This window comes from Pleurodeles waltl, chromosome 12 (genome assembly GCF_031143425.1).
Source record: "Pleurodeles waltl isolate 20211129_DDA chromosome 12, aPleWal1.hap1.20221129, whole genome shotgun sequence".
Classification (NCBI taxonomy): Eukaryota; Metazoa; Chordata; class Amphibia; order Caudata; family Salamandridae; genus Pleurodeles; species Pleurodeles waltl.
Window position 1 is genome coordinate 592,286,385 of NC_090451.1, and position 20,020 is coordinate 592,306,404.

Sequence of the window (20,020 nt, forward strand, 5' to 3'; positions counted from 1 at the left end):
ATGATGCTTACATTTTGAGGAATAGCAGCATCCCTTATGTGATGGGGCAACTCCAGAGGCACTGTGTGTGGCCAAGGACCCAATACAGTGTGAAAAGATATTGTGGACAGCCAGCTGTAAAATAGCTTTTGATGAGCTTAAGCAGGCTATGTGTACTGCACCTGTCCTAAAAAGCCCAAATTACTCCAAAAAATGCATTGTCCAGACAGATGCATCTGAACTGGGGGTTGGGGCAGTGTTATCACAACTGAACTCAGAGGGCCAGGATCAACCTGTTGCTTTTACCAGTAGGAGGTTGACCCCTAGAGAAAAGTACTGGTCAGCCATAGTGAGGGAGGCCTTTGCTGAGGTCTGGGCCTTGAAGAAGTTGGAACCAGACTTATTTGGGACTCACTTCATTGTTCAGACAAACCACAAACCTCTCTTATGGTTAAAACAGATGAAAGGTGAAAACCCTAAATTGGTGCGGTGGTCCATTTCCATACAGGGGAAGTACCATCGTTCTTGCAATGTTATCCCCAATTTCTGCCTGCTTGTCAGTGTGTTTTGCCTGTCTCACTGGGATCCTGCTAGTCAGGATCCTGGTGATCATAGTTTGTGGCCTAATGTGTGAGTTGTCAGTATGCTTAACTGTGTCACTGACGTTCTGCTAACCAGAACTCCAGTGCTTATGCTCTCTCTACTTACCAAAATTAGTCACTGTAGTTTAGTGACTCCATATTCCAATTGGCACACTGGACCCCCCTTATAAGTCCCTAGTATATGGTACCTAGGTACCCAAGTCATTGGGGTTCCAGGAGAACCTTATGGGCTGCAGCATTTCTTTTGCCACCCATAAGGAGCTCAGGCAAACCTTTCTTCAGGACTGCCACTGCAGCCTGAGTGAAATAGTGCCCACACTATTTCACAGCCATTTTTCACTGCACTTAAGTAACTTACAAGTCACCTGTATGTCTAACCTTCATTTACTGAGGACTAGGTGCTAAGTTACTAAGTGTGAGGGCACCCTTGCACTAGCAAAGGTACCCCCAAGCTGTCCAGGGCCAATTCCCCGGACTTTGTGAGTGAGGGGATACCATTACACGTGTGTACTACATATATGTCAATACATATATGTAGCTTCACAATGGTAACTCAGAATATGGCCATGTGAGGTGCCTAAGATCATGGAATCGTCACCCCATTCCAAATCTGGTATTGGGGGGGAAATCCCATGCATCCTGGGGCTCCACCATGGACCCCCATTACTGCCAAACCAGCTCTCTGAGGTTTCCACTGCAGCCCCAGCTGCTGCCACCTCACAGACAGGTTTCTGCCTTCCTAGTGACTGAGCAGCTCAGTCCCAGGAAGGCAGAACAATGCATTTCCTTTGGGAGGAGAGTGTTACACCCGCTCCCTATGGAAATAGGGGTTACAGACTGGGGAGGGGTAGCATCCCAGCGCCTCTGGAAATGCTTTGAAGTGCACAGATGGTGCCCTCCTTGCATAAGCCAGTCTACACCGGTTCAGGGACCCCCAGATGGACCACTCCCCTGTCCATCACCACCCCAGGGGTGGTGCCCAGAGCTCCTCCAGTGTGTCCTTGGCGTTAGCCATCTTGGATTCCAAGGTGTGGGGACACTCTAGAGATCTCTGAGTGGCCAGAGCCAGCAGGTAATGTCATAGACCCCTCCTGATAAGTGCATACCTGGATAGGTAGCCAATCCCCATCTCAGGGCTATTCAGGGTCTCTCCTCTGGGTGTTCCCACAGATTCAGCTTGCAAGACTCCTCCAGGAATCCTCTGCATCCTCTGCTTCAGCTTCTGACTGTCGGATCAACTGCAGACTGCTCCAGGAACCGCTGTAACTGCAACAAAGTATCCAGGATGACTCCTGTGACCTGCAACTTCAGCTCCAGCCAGCATTTGCAACAGTTTCCAAGGTGTGCACGCTCCGAGGACTGCCTGGCTTCATCCTGCACCAGAAGAACCTAAGGTATCTCCCGTGGAGTGACTGAGTTAATTCCCTGCTTCTGCAGGCACCCTTCTGCGACGATGACCGGTACTCTGGGACTCCTCTGCTGACGACGAACGTGCTGCCTGGAACACAGGTGGTGGACTGACATGACCTAGACTGTCCTAAGGTCCAGCTGTCCAAATTTGGTGAAGGTTAGAGCTTGCCTCCCCATGCTGCGACAGTATCTTTGTGCACTGCATCATCTCCAGCTCCTTGGGCTTCTGTGCACTTCTTCTAAGAATCCTTTGTGCACAGTGTAGCCCAGGTCCCCAGCACTCCATCCTGTGACGCACAAATCACTGAGTTGTTCTCCGGCGGCATGGGACCTTCCTTTGTTGTGCTGGGACGACCGCACTTTGCATCTTCTTAGTCCCCGTGTCCTGGGACTCCCATCGGTGCTGCCTGATCTTCTGTGATCTCTCTGAAGTGCTGAGAGCCCCCTCTGTCTCCTCAGTCCGAGTTGAGACTCCCAGGTCCCTCCTGGGTCCAGGCAGCTCCATTTTGATGCAAACCACGTACTTGCGTGAACCAAGGCTTTTTGGTGGAATCCAGCGACACAAACAGCCTGCATCCAACAATTCAACGTGGAACATCTCCTGCACCACGCAGGAACATGCAGCCATCCTCTTTGGTGCTCTTCTGTACTCTTCTTCTTACCGGAGAATCCACTTTTCCACCATTTTCTAGGCTAGCAGGGGCGCCTGTCCTTCCTGGAATCTTCTGCGATTTCTGGACTCGGTCTCCTCTCTTCACAGGTCTTCCGGTCCAGGAATCAACCGTTTGTTGATTGCAGTCTTGCTTGGTTCTTGCAAAATCTCTTATCACAACTTGTAGTGTGTCCTGAGGAACTTTGCAGTACTTTACTCCAACTTTCCTGGGCTCTGGGTTGGGGTACATTACTTACCTTTGGTGTTTTCTTACACTCCCAGCACCCCTCTACACACTACACTTGCCTAGGGGGGAATCCATCTTTTGCATTCCTCTATTTTAGTATATGATTTGTGTTGCCCCGAGGCCCATTACAATCTATTGTGTTTTGTTTTTCACTGTTTGCACTATTCTATAACTGTTTACTTACCTGATGTTGGTTACTAGTGTATATATTGTGTATAATACTTACCTCCAGTAGGAGTATTGCCTCTAAGGTATTTTTGACCTTGTGTCACTAAAATAAAACACCTTTATTTTTGGTAACACTGAGTATTGTCTTTACTTGTGTATAAGTACTGTGTAACTATAAGTGGTATTGCAGGAGCTTTGCATGTCTCCTAGTTCAGCCTAGGCTGCTCTGCTACTGCTACCCCTAGACAGCCTAAGCTGTTAGAACACTGCCTACATTTCACTAAAAAGGCATACCTGGACCTGGTATAAGGACCTTAGGTACCCACTATAAACCAGGCCAGCCTCCTACAGAGACCCAACAGCTCATGGACAAATTAAGTAATTTCACTCCCAGCACCCCTCTACACACTACACTTGCCTAGGGGGATGGGGAAAATCCATCTTTTGCATTCCTCTATTTTAGTATATGATTTGTGTTGCCCTGAGGCCCATTACAATCTATTGTGTTTTGTTTTTCACTGTTTGCACTATTCTATAACTGTTTACTTACCTGATTTTGGTTACTAGTGTATATATTATGTATAATACTTACCTCCAGTAGGAGTATTGCCTCTAAGGTATTTTTGACCTTGTGTCACTAAAATAAAACACCTTTAATTTTGGTAACACTGAGTATTGTCTTTACTTGTGTATAAGTACTGTGTAACTATAAGTGGTGTTGCAGGAGCTTTGCATGTCTCCTAGTTCAGCCTAAGTTGCTCTGCTACAGCTACCCCTAGACAGCCTAAGCTGCTAGAACACTGCCTACATTTCACTAATAAGGGATAACTGGACCTGGTATACGGTGTAAGTACCTTAGGTACCCACTATAAACCAGGCCAGCCTCCTACAGAGACCCAACTGCTCATGGATAAATTTAATAATTTCACTTCTGGGAATACCGCAGGGACTACTGGGATTTCAGGTAAAACCTTCCCTACTTCTACCTCAGAAATATCCACACAAGTCATTCATGCCATCTCCCTTATCATTCCCCTGGCCCCACCTGAATGTTTTAGTGGAGATCCTTAATAGGTGCAGATATTTTTAACCCAGTGCTCCTTACACTTCCTTTGTCCTCCCGTTATTTTTTACAGAGAATGGGTCAAAAACAGTGTTCATTTTGTCTTATTTGAGTGGAGAAGCGGCTTCGTGGTTCATGCCTTTGGTGTCACAAAATTACCCTACATTATATGATTTTGAAGTCTTTAAAACCGAATTCCTTCAAATCCTTGAGCGCAGAACAATTTCTCAAGCCACAGATAATGCATTACTAGACTTAAAACAAGGCAATGGGGTTTTGATATCTTATCTGGCCCAATTTAACTAATTAATTGTGGAGAATGGTTGGCCCGAGACCAAAAGGGCTGTGTTTTTTTACCAAGGTTTATGAGAACTAAAAGATGCGCTAGCCCACATTCCAAATCAACCTACTGATGTGCCAAAATTAATTGATCTAGTTTTATAGATTGATCAGTGTGTGTTTGAAAGAAAAGCTGAACGCAAAAGATAAGTAGTGCACTATCTCCCGCTCAAATTTTAGCGACTAAATCCAATTTGGTTTGTGCTCTGGAAAAGGTTGTCATTCCCCCAGAATATAAAGAATTGCCTGCAGTGTTTGACCAAGCAGAGGCATTGAAGCTACATCCCCACAGATCTTATGATTGCAGCATCGAACTTTGGCCAGGTGCGAATCTACCTTGCAGTACAATCTATGCCCTTACTGAAAAGGAGAACAAGTTCCTAAAAGAATGTTTGGAAAAAATATTTGGCAAACTGTTTTATTCTGCCCTCTCAATCCCCAGTCTCTTCCCCTCTTTTTTTCACCCCAAAGAAGAAGAATGACGAGTTAAGAACATATTTGATTATAGAGCGTTACATCAAGTTACGGTGAAGAATCGTTATCCTCTGCCTTTGATTTCATCACTGCTAGATCAGGTAAAAGACACAACAACCTACATCAAACTAGATCTTTGCGGAGCGTACCATTTAATTCGAGTTTTTAAGGGAGACGAATGGAAAACGGCCTTCCGTACCGGGTTTGTCTCTATGAGTACCAGGTAATGCCTTAAGAGCTATGAAATGCACCGGCCGCTTTCCAGCACTTTGTGAACGATGTCCTGAGAGAGTTTTTAGATCAATTTGTAGTAGTCTACATTGATGATATTTTAATCTTCTCCCAGAATTTGCGAGACCCTGTAGATCACGTGAGAGCAGTTCTAAAGAAATTGTTGGAAAATAACCTATATGTGAAGTTGGAAAAGTGTGCCTTTCACGCAAAGGATATAGAATTCTTTGGATTTGTCTTATCGGAAAATGGAGTTTTCATGGATCCTGCTAAAAGTCAAATAATCCTGGGTTGGCCTTCTCCTAAAACAGTGAAGGAGGTGCAAAGTTTTATCGGCTTTGCCAATTTCTACCACCAATTTATAAAAGAGTTTTCTAAAAAGGTGGTCCCAATTACAAAACTTTTGAGAAATGGAATACCCTTCCATTGGTCAACTGATGCTGAAGAATCTTTTGAGTTCCTCGAAAGAGCCTTTACGACAACCCCGATCCTTCTTCATCCTAACCCTGAGGAGCCATTTTTTGTGAAAGCTGACACTTCCCACATAGCGATTGGTGGTGTATTGTCTCAGAGGCACAAGGAAAAAGGTCAACTTCACCCAGTGGCATTTCAATCAAGGAAATTAACTCCTCCTGAAAGAAATTATCCAATTGCTGACAAAGAGCTATTGGCAGTGAAGGATGCCTTTCAGGAATGGCAGCATTATTTATTAGGGGCTCGTCATGTAGTCACTGTGTTCACCGATCCTAAATATCTTCAGTTTTTAAAGTCTGCTAAGACATTAACTCCAAGGCAATTGAGATGGTCTTTGTACTTTGCAGATTTTAATTTTATCATTACCTATCGACCTGGTTCTGCCAATGACAAGGCAGATGCATTATCAAGAATTAATAATATACCTGGAGCCAGAGAAGCTAAAAGATTCCAATAATTTCAGCAGACAAGTTTGTTTGTACCTTACAACTTTCAGAAACAAAAAGGAAGCTTGAGAATCCGTATCTAACCTTTCAGGTGGGGCCAACAAAAAAGAAGGGATAAGGGTTTTAGAAAATCTTCCTTTTGTTGAAAATGCTTTATATTTGCCAAGTCGTGAGTTGCAAGAACTAGCGCTACAAGCGTGTCATGATGATCCTTTAGCTGGCCAAAATGGAATTGTGAAGACTATCGAATTAACTAAGAGGTATTTCTGGTGGCCTGCCATGATCCCTCAAATAAGAAAATACGTTCAAACCTGTGATAAATGCATTTGGGGAAAGACAACACAATTAGCTCCTGAAGGTGAGCTTCAGCCTCTTCCCATTGCACCATAACATTGGCACACCATTACTATGGATTTCATTGTAGATTTACCTTCAAGTCAAGGTTTTGACACAATCCTAGTTTTTGTAGACACCTTTTCTAAAATGAGTCATTTCATCCCTCTGAAGAAGGTTGCTAGAGCCTCTCAGTTAGCACAGTTACTTTCACAGCACATAGTGAGAGCTCATGGCATTCCGGTGGTTGTAATCTCAGATCAAGGTACCCAATTTGTTTCCATATTCTGGAGGGCCTTTATGAAACAACTTGGAATAGACTCTACCAGTTATCATCCGGAAACGGATGGATAGACAGAAAAAGTTAACCAGGAGATAGAGCAGTACCTATGCTTATATTTCCTGGACCAACATAATGATTGGCCAGATTTCATTTGGACAGCAGAATTTGTGTACAACAATGCTATTCATGCCTCCGCTGGTTATTCTCCTTTGTATATGAACTTTGGTAGGCACCCAAACATTATCTTAGGAAGGTCGGGACGCTCAGTCCCAGCTGCTAATTAATTCAGTAAGAAAATTCAAAAGACCTACTAATCTGCTAGAGAACACTTGACCAAGGCGAAGGTCTCTTACAAGAAACATGCTGGCAAAAAGAGGAAAGGCAATCCTGGTTATAGCAAGGGGGAGAAGGTCTGGCTATGCACTCGCTATTTACATTTAAGAGGAAACAAAAAATACCATCCTAGATATTTAGGACCCTTTAAAATAAAGAAAATTGTAAATCCAGTAACAGTCAAACTCACCTTGCCCCCTCAGATTAAGGTTCATCCAGTATTCCATGTCTCGCTACTCAAAATAAGCCCTCTCAGTGTTAGGACAACCACCCCTCCAGATCCTATCCAAGTAGATTCACATTTAGAATCTGAAGTGAGTAGAATTTTAGACTGGAAGTTTAAAAACAGAACATTATATTACTTCATTGATTGCCAAGGTTTTGGCCCAGAAGAAAGGTCCTGGAAAGCCTTCCAAAATGTGCATGCTCCTAGGATGATAAAGCAGTTTCACAAGGGAGTTCTTTGGAGGGATGTACTATCAGGAAACCTATTGCCAGCGTTGTTAAGTTCTTCACTCAGCAAAAACAATTCCCCTTTTCCTTGTACCATGTTGATTGCAGCAGCGTCCTAACTCCTGGTGGCTCTTGTGGAGGCTGTTCTTAGAACTAGCTTCTTCAGGTTTAACTGCCAGTCAAGATGGGGGCCGCAAATCCTTGTGAGGTCAGCGCTCTAGTGTTTCTACCTTGGTCTTGTGCTGAAGCTTCCCTCCAGCTATTTCTCTCTGGGAGCACTTCAACTGTCATCCTTAGGAGAATGAGCAGTGTTCTTGAGGCGCTTTGTTTCACAGAGAATTCTTCCAGTTGTGAGTAATTAATTATTGTTCTTGTTACGGTGTGCACACTAGCTACTTTTTCCCTTTTGAAGAAGCTGAATTTTTTCCTTCTTCCAAAAAGTGGCTATCAATTTTCTGAGGAGAATTCGTTTTGGCTTAACAGAACTTCAAGCAACTGCAGTAAGGAATCCTTTTGTATGATTTCCAGACTTGCCAATGTATATATGTACATATATATTCAAGAACTATTTGCTTTGCAGACTTGTCAGTCTTAGAGACAAACCTCAGTGCTCTGACTAATTCCTAGAGACTGTTACTGAGAAAACTGAACCTTGAGAAGGAGTTTTCATTTCCTGTAAAAGACATTAGTAGTTTGTATATTTGTGAAATTTTGAACTGTTCTCCAGAGAACCTTGGAAACCTTTGACTTCTGGAGAAAAGAAGACTTTAAGTTAACATTGTTCTCTTAGAGACAGAGGCTAGTCTCTCGAAAGATCTAGGTTAGGAGACTGATAGAATTGGGTGAATGTGAATGGCTGAAAAGTTAAATGCGCAGTAGGAATGTGCTTATCTATGCTCTTACCACCCGACTGCAGATCCTTCCTTTAAAGAAATCCCATTAAGAACAAAGGTGCAGGTTTTTAGAGACACACACTGAATATCCTATCTTCAAGTGGGAAACACAGGCTGGAACTGGATCAGGAGGCGGTCTCTCTTTTTCTATTCCAATTACCCTTTCCCCCTAGCGGATGCAGGGTTCAGATAATCAGTTAAAGTCTGAGCACACATCTGTTGGAGGGAGCTGGGTAAAAGGCATCTGCTCCTGTGGAAGTTTGATTTAATGGGTAATCCTCTGACACCTGGAGAACAGACTGTGCAAAGAAACAGGTGTCAGTTAGGCTCCCCTGGCAAGTTTCTAGGGAGTGTTGAGAGTACCTGTGTTAAAGTTTAGTCGAATGCAAATTGCAAGCAGTCGGTGGGGTTAAGAGGCATGGGAGAATAGGGTAGCCTCAACAATAATGGTGGGGCTGCCATTTTTCTTTCTACCCTTCTGAGGAACTTCACTAGGCTACAGTTGAGTTGTGGATCAGTAAGGGAAAAAAAAGCTAGCACAGCCCACCTTTGTGTAGGGATTCCTCTTTGATTAAAATGGACTTTTAAAAGTGTCAGGTCCCATAGCAGATCTTTACAGGTGCATATTAAGTGGATCAAATCATCTACTTCCTCTCTGCATAGTCGACACTGGTTAGGACCTATATTTTTCTGCTATGGAGGCAGATGAAGCTGCAATGGCAGTAGTGCAAAGCAGTATTTTAGAAATTTCTCTTTGATGCCGTTATTGTGCCCTATGTGGAGATAAGCTTGAGGCTTGGCTATCCTATAGTTCTTCAGGAATATCCAAGCGTGGGTTCTTTTGTATAGAACTGCATTGTCCTCTGCCATGGGTTGGTCATTTTGCGCACCAGTTTTTGGAAGCATATCTCCCTAGTAGGGAGTGTGCCACTATTGACTTGGGTCGATTTCTGTGAAGGACTACTTAAAGATATTCTCTGGCTGCACAGGAGTCTGTGGACTGTAGCTCTTCTCATAGAAAAGAGTTCAAGGTATTAGAGATAGCTTTCCTGTTCCAGCAGTTGATATGAGCTCCCCTTCTTGTCCGGGTTAACCTCTGAAGACTAAATTCAAGCCTTATCTGCGCCAGAGTGGTATAAACAAGGAGGTTGAAAATGATTATGTTTTGCTCAAGATTACATCCACATTCTTTGCATCTGTCCCACCCATAGCCTCACTCCCATAGGCAATGGTGGGCATCAGTTTTGCATTGATTATGCTGAGGAATGACATCATAGTTGGACCAGATCGTTTCATCTTCATTTTTTTCTTTTTAAACACAACTACTAGCGCGATGCCCGTTCTCTCCATCTGTGGGATAAAGGAGCCTGCTTTGTTGATGATGACACCCAGATATCTGTATTCCTCCACTATATCGGGCATCTTTGTTTCTAAAAAAAACAGCACGTATGCTTTCTTCTTGTGCCATTTATTGTCATAGTTTTTGTTATCTCAAAATTACTGGCAAGGCCATTGTCTCCAGAGTATTTCTGCACAATATTAAGTAATCGTTGGAGCCCCCCTCACCCGGGCTTTTACTTATTTGGACCAAATCATCTGCATTTGGGGATTAGAAAGGGCCATTCCACCAAGTTTGGGGGGTGTGAATCATTGATGTTTAGCTTAGGAGTTAAATCAGCGAGGAAGAGATTAAACAGAGTAGGCAGCAGTACACACACCTGCTTCAGTTTTTAGGTGGTTCGGAAGCATCTGGGTAGGTGTCATCCTGAACCCATCTTGATCTTTACCCATGGGTTAGAGACTAGGTGAATTAGTAGGAGCAACAGAGCCAGAGGCATGTTCCAGGATGCCAGCTTCCGCCATTGTATCTCACGATTAACATGGTTGAAAGCTCACCCATAATTGATGAAGCACAGGTGCAGTGGCTGTTTTGATTAAGTGGAATAAAGGCATTTTCAGAGGCCCAGGCCATTAACTTCTGAAGCAGCGTTCCAGCAAAGTATTTTGCTTTTCATCAATGAGAGACAAGGTGTTAGCATTTGGCAAATGTTGTGTCTCCCCCTTTGAAGATCAGTGGTATTATCTACCCCCTCCATCAGACCTGTAGTGAGCCTTCCACACAGACTTGGTTAAAGACTGGCACTAGTTCTCTTGCCCAGTAGGCTGGATCTAGTTCATAAAGGGTTGGTGAATACCATTTGAACCAGTGGATCCTTCTCTTCTCCCTTTGATTTGGCCAACATTTGTCTGGAATATGCTGGTAAGCATTTTTTGCTTATCTGCCAGGCAGGCTTCCAAGGGCTGGTTGATTGAAATGAGAAGTCAAGAAATAGACAAAGGTTTCCTCTGTTAAGTGCACGGTGACACCCCCTGGGTGGAACAGCCTATTTCACGTTACCTAGGAGCTAGTGCTGTCATGATTCTTTACATGTAGAATAGTTTGGCCCATATTGTATCTTCCTGCTGCCTTTTAATGGTCCATTTCAATCTAGTTTGTTCGCCCTTAATATTTTAGTTGCTGGACATCATCCAGTCTTTGGCAAAGATTTCTTAATGCCTTATTTACAGCCCTTTTTAGTGATTTTAGTTGCCTGAAGTGTGCTGGGGGTGATAAGCCCAGGGTGTCATTTGCTTCGTTTTTGGGCCCCTGCACAAACCTGAGTTGCAAATTCATCAGCTAACCGTTTTGTGAACTGCTCCCAGGTTGTCATTATCAGAAATTGATGAGATTTGAAGAAGTCGTCCCTTTTCTGGGTCTAACACGCCATTTAGAGTTGAGGAAGAAGTTTTGATACTCGTATAATCAATGGTAAACGTTGGACTAATAATTTCCACAGGCTGTTGGAAGTCTTCAGTAGCTGCTTGGAGGGAAAGCTCTGGTGGGAGATTATCACTGTCCTCCCTTTCACCAAGATGGTATAAAGATATATAAATTAGCAATGGAACGGTGACTAAAGTGTAATCTATTGTGGGGCCAACTGAGTTGTAATGGTATGAAGTGGCCGGAGTGCTGGTGTGCTGGGAAGCAACCCTTAGGTCACATATATTTAAATGTTCAAAGTCACCCAGGAGTGACCTGCTGGTTTTGCTAATTTGCCAATTCTGCTCTTCTCTTGAGTTGGTATGTTCTAGTGCGAGGATTGTGCTGATGTAACATCATCTTCCGAGGAGTAGCCCAGAAGGTGAAGATTAAAATCTTCTGAGACCACAAGGTCAGTGATCTGTTCTTCTTCCTGGAAACTTATAATTTCGTCCACCAGTGCTCTGGCATCCCTTTGCTTGCCTTTATGGTGTATGTAGACATCGATAATTGCTAGATGGATTTTGGCATCCTGCCAGTTAATTGGGATGACTGTTGAATTTATAGCTGGTAAGTTGAAGTACAGTGCTTTGCTTGTGCCTGTCCTCGATGTGGAAATGTATGTCTCTAGGCCACCCTGAAGAAGGCCATATTTTGCTTCTTTACGGTTAGGTAGAGAAGGTTGTAAAGCCCTGTAGCTGTAAAGGGTCTTCAAGCCACGTTTCCTATAAGAGGATAACGTTGAAAGATTGCAGGTATGTTAAAGCGCCTAGATCCAGTGCTTTCTTTGCAAGGCCGCATACATTCAACAAGCACAGTCAAAGGGGTTGAGGTGCTGCCTTGGTCCTGGCCCTGTTATTAAGATTGTGTCACGAGGCACACATGTTTATAGCTCGAGAGAAAGCATTGCCAATCTCGGTCACAATGCCCATGTGTGTGCGAACGCGGCCCAGTCGAGACACTAGGGAAAGCTTCCGGTGATTTACTCAGAGCTCCCTTTAGGCCTGAGTTTGAGGCGATGCACGAGCATTATCCTTTGTGCCTAAGGTAGTGATGAAAGAGGGTACCCTGTTTCGATGAATAGTCTTACTCTTACCCCCCTTTTCCAAAGAGTTGGGCTCTCGTTTACTACCAACTGAGCAATGTCGGCAGATCTACACCTTGTGTTGGTTGCTTCATTCTCTGTGGGTCTTTCTATTGAAACTAGGTCAGTAGACTTTAACAATGCCGGAGTGTTGTATTTCCCCTTAGTTTTATAAGTAGGTGAAAAAGTTACACATTTGTGACAAGTTGGTCAATTTGCTCTGTCTGTGGCTCATCCCATATTGTGCTCGGGTCTGATTCCTTTAGTGGGGTAGCATTTCTCAAAGCAAAGCAGGTGGACCAGGTTGCTGGCACCCCCTCCACACGTTCACCTCCGCAGTCCTTCTTTGGCTACACAGCCCCTTGTCTGTCACCATTTGAGCTGCGAGCCTAAGGCTGTCTCAGATGTCTCGCCTCTTGCCTCCTGCTGATGCTCCAGGCTCAAAGGCTCAGATGCACCTCCCGAGCGGCTCCTTGCTCCAACAGCATTGAGCAGTGTTACGTGTCAGCAGCATCAGACCAAGTCTGTTCTGCAGAGACTGGAGATGGATTTTTTTAGCCTGCAAAGTTCAATAATTAGACATATTACTACTATCAAAACGTGTAAGAAAAAAAATAAAAAAGAGACCTGCATCCATATGTGCACTAATTAAAAACACACAACCGGCGAATCTGGGATGACAATTACCCTTGATTGTTAGGCCCATATAAACATTAAAAATGATGACAGGGACACCAGAAAATATGAAAAGTCACAAAAGGGGTAGGGTTATCCAGGAAAAAGTTTCCATACATGTTCACCGATGGTGTGTGAAGGGAAAAGCCAAGTGGCAAAAGCAGTGATGAGGAGAGTAGGCTCAGAGCCCGGAAAGAAGGGCACAGTTACGCTGCAAAACCCTGCACCACATTAAGGAAATGATAACTTATGAAAGAGTGTGCCTAAAACTATAGCCTCATCAAAATGAAGAAACATCAAAGGGTAAAATCGCAAGTCTGATCCTGCCAGGGAGTAAACTTGTGAAAAGGTCGCAATTTGAAGATAAAGCCCTCTCCGTGAGAAATAATGCAAGGAATGGCAAAAAAAAAAGAAAAAAAAGTAAATGAGCACACTAATGAATTCCAAGCACGGGAGTCGAAAGTAAACAATCTCTTAGGCCTGGCATACCTGTAAACTAAAGAGTACTTCGGACCTGCAGTCGAAGTAACCATATACATGGCAGCGAGTCATAATTATATATGTAGTGTTTATTCAGGTCCTAGTTTCTCAATTAGACGGGAACAAAAGGTAAAGCTGGGGAACCGATTAGCCTCAAATTTCACCAAAATTGGGTGCATATTAACTTGCATTGCCTTGAGTGATGCAAGGAGAATGCAATACTTCAGTAAGAGTTACAAAGCCACACAAGAGGTGATCTGAGCCACATTGTTGTAAATAAATGTAATGCAACACAGCAGCTTGCACTGTGTTGGCAGCTTATGTTTTGTTACACTAGATTTTGAGCTGGTAGGCAGTCCATGGATGGAGCATGAGTGTTACTGTACATCCACAGTTTGTAAACCTGGGATTGAGCAGAAAAACTTTTTTCCCCTCATTATTCCATCTTTGGATTGTTTTTCTGCAGGAAGGTATCGCTTCCTACACAAAAACAATCCTACCTATAATGCAGGAACCCTTACAGCAGCGTACAAGGGTGTCTGTACATGCATTAGGCAGTGCACAGTGCGCTGGTGCTAGGAGGGAGCAGGGGGCTCCATATATATTAGTAGATATGGTGTTTTCCTGCTCTTACTGTTTCACGCATTATAGCGCAGCAACTTTGCTTGCCACCCTGTGCTGTGTGAAACATTAGTAAATATGCCTCTTGATGTGCACTAATGATATGCTTAATCCACTTGTACGTCAATAAATGTTCAAACAAAATGCCTTCACTATTTGAGGAAAACACATTCAATGCGCTTCAGACTTATCTAAAGTATGGGAGTGTTCAAATGAACCATTATATGAGTATTTGGAAAAAGTCTTGCAAGTTTGGATAGTATATTATCAAAGAGAAAGTAGCATTTCTTTAAAATTGATTTAGTTAATTATCTGGAGTACATAGAACAGAGTCTAAATGAATATAGGTCACACTATTGAATGCACATTTGGATGGATAAGTGTAGATTCATTCAAACAAATGTCTATGTGAATGAAGACTGTACATTGGAATATACAATTGTGCCAAAGATTGAACATTTAGAGCTTGATTTAGAACTTGGAGGAGGGCCATACTCCTTCACAAATGTGACAGATATCCTGTCCGCCGCATTAAGATCCCGGCGGACAGGATATCCATCATGCTTGCAACAGAGTATTCCATCCTCTAGGATCCAAACCAGCCCCTGGGGCATGATTACAACCTTGGAAAAGGGTATTACTCCGTCCCAAATGTGACTGAAATCCTGTCCGCCACATTACAAGTTCCATCCGATGTAAGGGAACATATAATACAGCGACAGGATATCCTTCACACTTGGGATGGAGTTATTCCCTCTGCCAAGGTCATAATCAGTCCCTTTGTCTAATTATTGTGCATTCACAAAAAAAACGTACATTATACAGTACCTACACTGTAGTACTTATCCAGGAATAAATGTCACAAGAAATAAATCAACAAATTAAGGTGGTCATTCTGACCCTGGCGGTCTTTGACCGCCAGGGCGGAGGACCGCGGGAGCACCGCCGACAGGCCGGCGGTGCTCCAATGGGGATTCCGACCGCGGCGGTAAAGCCGCGGTCGGACCGGCACCACTGGCGGGGTCCCGCCAGTGTACCGCGGCCCCATTGAATCCTCCGCGGCGGCGCAGCTTGCTGCACCGCCGCGGGGATTCCGACCCCCCCTACCGCCATCCAGATCCCGGCGGCATGGCATGGCATGGGCATTGCAGGGGCCCCCGTAAGAGGGCCCCTACATGTATTTCACTGTCTGCTGTGCAGACAGTGAAATACGTGACGGGTGCAACTGCACCCGTCGCACAGCTTCCACTCCGCCGGCTCGATTCCGAGCCGGCTTCATCGTGGAAGCCTCTTTCCCGCTGGGCTGGCTGGCGGTCTGAAGGCGACCGCCCGCCAGCCCAGCGGGAAAGTCAGAATTACCGCCGCGGTCTTTCGACCGCGGAACGGTAAGCTGACGGCGGGACTTTGGCGGGCGGCCTCCGCCGCCCGCCAAGGTCAGAATGAGGGCCTAAATACCTTATTGAATTAAAAAATCAATATATTATGTGTGTGTTCTCTACTAATAATTATGAAAAGAATTCTCCTGGACAACTTCACACTATAAACTATATCATTCTATTTAGTTCTGGTCATTCGCTCAAAACAAAGGGCCATATTTATGGCCTGATTTGCGTCGCTCTTTCACCATGCAATGGAAACCTTGCGAGAGATTTATAAGCCACACAAGGACACATTACTCTATGCCAGGAAGTCGTTTCCATGGCTGTTGCATGGTTGTACTTGTAAACCTGGGAATGTGCCAAAAAGATATGCCTTCCCAGGAGATGCGTAACAAGGAGAAATGTCTTTATTTCTCCTTATTTTATTCCTATTTCTATTTGTGCTGCATTGTTCAGTAATAAGACTAACAAAAGTCACTCCAAAAGCAATTTATAACACCATTTACAGCAGGTAGGAACTGATAAGTCTGGAATGTGCCTTGGTTACATCAAAAGTATCCTGCTACCAGGCTCCAAACATAAAGACAATACTAAGGTATTTATAAAGTAGAAACAAAAACCCTGGCATCGAAGGGAACTACCTTGTGTGTGGATGTGATCCTCGTGAAAGAGCAAAATAAAGTCACTCAAAGTGAAGGTAACCAGAGGCTTACCTAGGCTGATCCACAGCCCCACGCTGTATGCTGTATTGGGTGGAAGCAAAATGTGACTGACACAACAGACCAAAGGATGAAGGAAGCTGACTTTGTTGTGGAAGTTTTTCTTCCTTTTTTCGGGTCGAGCGCACAAGCGCTCCGTCTCTGTTGTAATCTCTCATTGGGCTTATAACCAGGCATATGTCACGTCTGTCACTTTCATTGGTTCGTGGGCTTGCCTTTTATAATCTGCTTGATTTCATTAGTGAAAGGCATGCATATGTCATGCCTTTTTTGGTGTTAAGCCCTCCTCGAGCGCACTGGACAACTACTCAAAACATATGAGGCTCCATGTTTTCAGCATGGTTTCTGGACTACTTTATCTTTTTATTTTCCACGCAGTGCAACCGTGATGGGTTTTACATATTGCGATCGTGCTCTTTTTTTTATTTTTTATTTCAGTGCGATCACGCTGCCTTTTACATAGCGTGATCATGCTCGGTTTTTTCTTTCAATTTGTGTGGCAAGAATAGTCCGGTTAGGAGTTTACAATGCTAATAGCTCTAACTCAAGCAAATGCGAGACCCATTGCATTGCAAATGCTTGTCTGTGATGAGATCAGAAGAGTATTGTGAGTCCTTTTTGGTTTCACATACTCTTCCTGTCTGTGTTTGCCTGATCCCACTCTGAATTTCTGTCTGAAGAGTCCTGAAAGGAACATGAAAGACATGTACCAGAATACTGATACCTATCAGGCTGTTTAATTATATCACAGTTACATAAATTTTAGCTTTTTCAGTAGATTCCGGTTGTAGAGATCCGCTCCGTGTTTTAGTCATATCTTTAGTCTTATTTTTATCCCAGTGCTTTTTAGAAGACTTTAGTTTTAAGTTGTGGCTTTTACAAGACCCAGTCCCCAAATTATCACAACCTATTGATGCATAAGTATCAGAAATAATTGTAGATAGCATGCATTCCTGATCTGCAGCAGGAACCAATGTGAGACACTGGGATATTCCCAAAGATGCTGCCTCCCCTTTAATATTACTTAAAATCACTGAGGACACCATTGCAAAATTCCCAATTAATTTTATCCGTAAATCCAGGGCAGGGGCTGCTCATGTTCACTTTGAATTTGTTTGAACACTTCAAGCAAAACAGCAATTGATGGGGACCCTTGTGTAATGATATACATGGCAGCAAAGACAGTACCGTGAGTAGCACAATATTACGGCTGGGGAACCACACCAGGTGGAAGACACATTGGCCCTCATTACAACCTGGCGGTAGGTGGTAAAGTGGCTGTAATACCGACAGCAGGCCGGCGGTAATTACTGTCAAATTATGACCATGCCAGAAAGATCTCCAACAGACAACCAATGTACCACACCGACCGCCAGGGCGGAAACAACAGTCACTACGGTGGTAGCCACCTACAGCCAGGCAGAAGTCAATGTTCCGCCCGCCGTATTAAGACACAGCAAACCGCCACCTTTTCCGGGGCGGTACCAACAACATCAAAAGCCTGGCGGAAACAGACCTCTACGGTAAAGGATTCACCATTGGAGACACAGGGAACAATCACGCCGCCATGGAGCCCGAGCTGCATGTCTTCTCCATGATCTTCTACGTGCTGCTCCACCACGAACATCAACGCCGGCAAAGACGACGTTGGTGAGTACAGCCGCCTAGCACACAAGGGAGGGAGGGAGGAAAATGACAGTGACACACACATGCACCACACACACACACCCCAACATTATACACACAATCAGCTGCATTACTAAATCATTTTTACCCCATAACTCGGATGAATAATGCAAGGACAAAATGATTTTGAAAAAGTGAATGTAATGAGAGCAACACATCAAGAAAAACTATTTAGGCAATGTAATAGAAATATACATATGTAAGCAAAAAGGGACACAGCCCAGTCTGCAATTTTCATAGACAAAATGGCCACAGGCCAAAGTCCAAGGCCACACATGTCACCTGCATCAACCCAGAGAGAACACTGCAGGGGCATCAGTTGGTAAATAAGCAGGCACCTCAGGAGGACGGTGGGTGGGGGGCACCTCAGCCCGGAGATGGAACAAGACCACTGGTTCTGGAGGGGGCAACATGCCCTGCGCTTTATCCTGGGGGAGTGCAAGGCCACAGTCTCTTGAGTGGGTGACTTGCCCACTGGTCTGGAGGGGGCAACATGCCCGGTGTTTGATCCTGGGGAGTGCAAGCCCACAGTCTCTTGAGTGGGTGACTTGCTCACTTGCTCTGGAGGGGGCAACATGCCCTGTGCTTGATCCTGGGGAGTGCAAGGCCACAGTCTCTTTAGTGAGTGACTTGCCCACGTGCTCTGGAGGGGACCTCTTGTCTGGTGTGCTTGATCCTGGGGAGTCTTGGCTATGTGGGTGTGGAGTCTTGGCTATGTGTGTGTCCTACCCACTGGTTCTGGAGGGGGCCTCATGCCCTGTGCTCTTGATCCTGGGGAGTGTTGGCTATGTGGGGGCCTTACCCACTGGTTCTGGAGGGGGTCTCATGCCCAGTGCTCTTGATCCTGGGGAGTCTTGGCGATGTGGGTGCCCTAACCACTGGTTCTGGAGGGGCCCTCGTGCCTTGTGCTCTTGATCCTGGGGAGTGCAAGGTCACAGTCTCTCAGGTGGGTGTCATACCCACTGGATTTGCAGGGGGCAGGCCGCACAGCAGCCCATGGGGGGAGCATTACATACCGTCCGCCGGCGGTGACGGCTGCTCACTGGAGGTGGTGGTGGTGCTGGGGGGGGGAGGCTCCTACCCATCCCGTGCAACATCGGACGGCTGCCCACTGGAGGTGGTGGTGCTGCTGGGGGGGGGAGAGGCTCCTGCCCATCCCCTGCAACCTCAGACGGCTGCCCACTGGAGGTGGTGGTGGTGCTGTTGGGAGGGGAGGCTCCTGCCCATCCCCTGCAATCACAGACGGCTGCCCAGTGGAGGTGGTGGTGCTGCTGGAAGGGGAGGCTCCTGCCCATCCCCTGCAACCTCGGACGGCTGCACAACCATGGATGGTGGTGGAGGCTATGTCACAGTTTCTGCCTCAGGCCCTTTCTCATCCTGCCTGCTGGTGCAGGCTCCTTGCTCTTCCTAGCAGCTGGGACAGGCTCCTTTACCTTCTTAGCAGCTGCTGGTGTAGGCTCCTTGCTCTTCCTGGCAGCTGGTGAAGCCTCCTTTAACTTCTTGCCTGCTGAGGCAGGCTCCTTGCCCTTTCTGGCACCTGGGGCAGGCTCCTTTCCCTTGAGGCTGCCTGGTGCAGGTTCCTTCACATTCAGGACATGTAGCCTGGATCTTTTTCCACCACGAGTGGGTGTGGTGATGACTGGGCCCGTGGACTGGGTGGCTGAGGTGCTTGGCTGGGTTCTTCCCACCCTGGCCATTTATGCAGGGTGGGGGGAAGGGAAGGGAAGAGGTCAATGGTGGATAGGGACATTGAGGCAGGAAGAGGGAGAAGGAATGGGAGTGGAGGAAGAGAGATTGGTTGTTGGAGGTGTCTGTCTTCTGATTTTGGGTGTAGGTGCATGGACTGGATGCTGTTGTGAGGTGAATGGCTGTTGGGTGTCTGAGTGCTTGCGTTTGTGTACCTTAGGAGGGTGGGGGACAGACACAGTGGGAGAGGACACAGGGGATGTGTGCATGGCTGTTGTGGAGGTGTCTGCCAGTGAGGTGTGTATTCTGCTTGGGGTGGTGATAATGCTGGTAGTGGATGATAATGTAGTGCATGCAGGTGTGAGTGTAGACGGAACTGGGAGGGAGGTGGAGGAGGAGGAGGAGGAGGAGACAGTGGAAATAGTGGATGTCGGTGTGTCTGCATCTGGATGGTGTTTGTGTGAGTGCCTGTCGGATGAAGTGTGGTGCTTGTGTTTGCCTGTATGACTC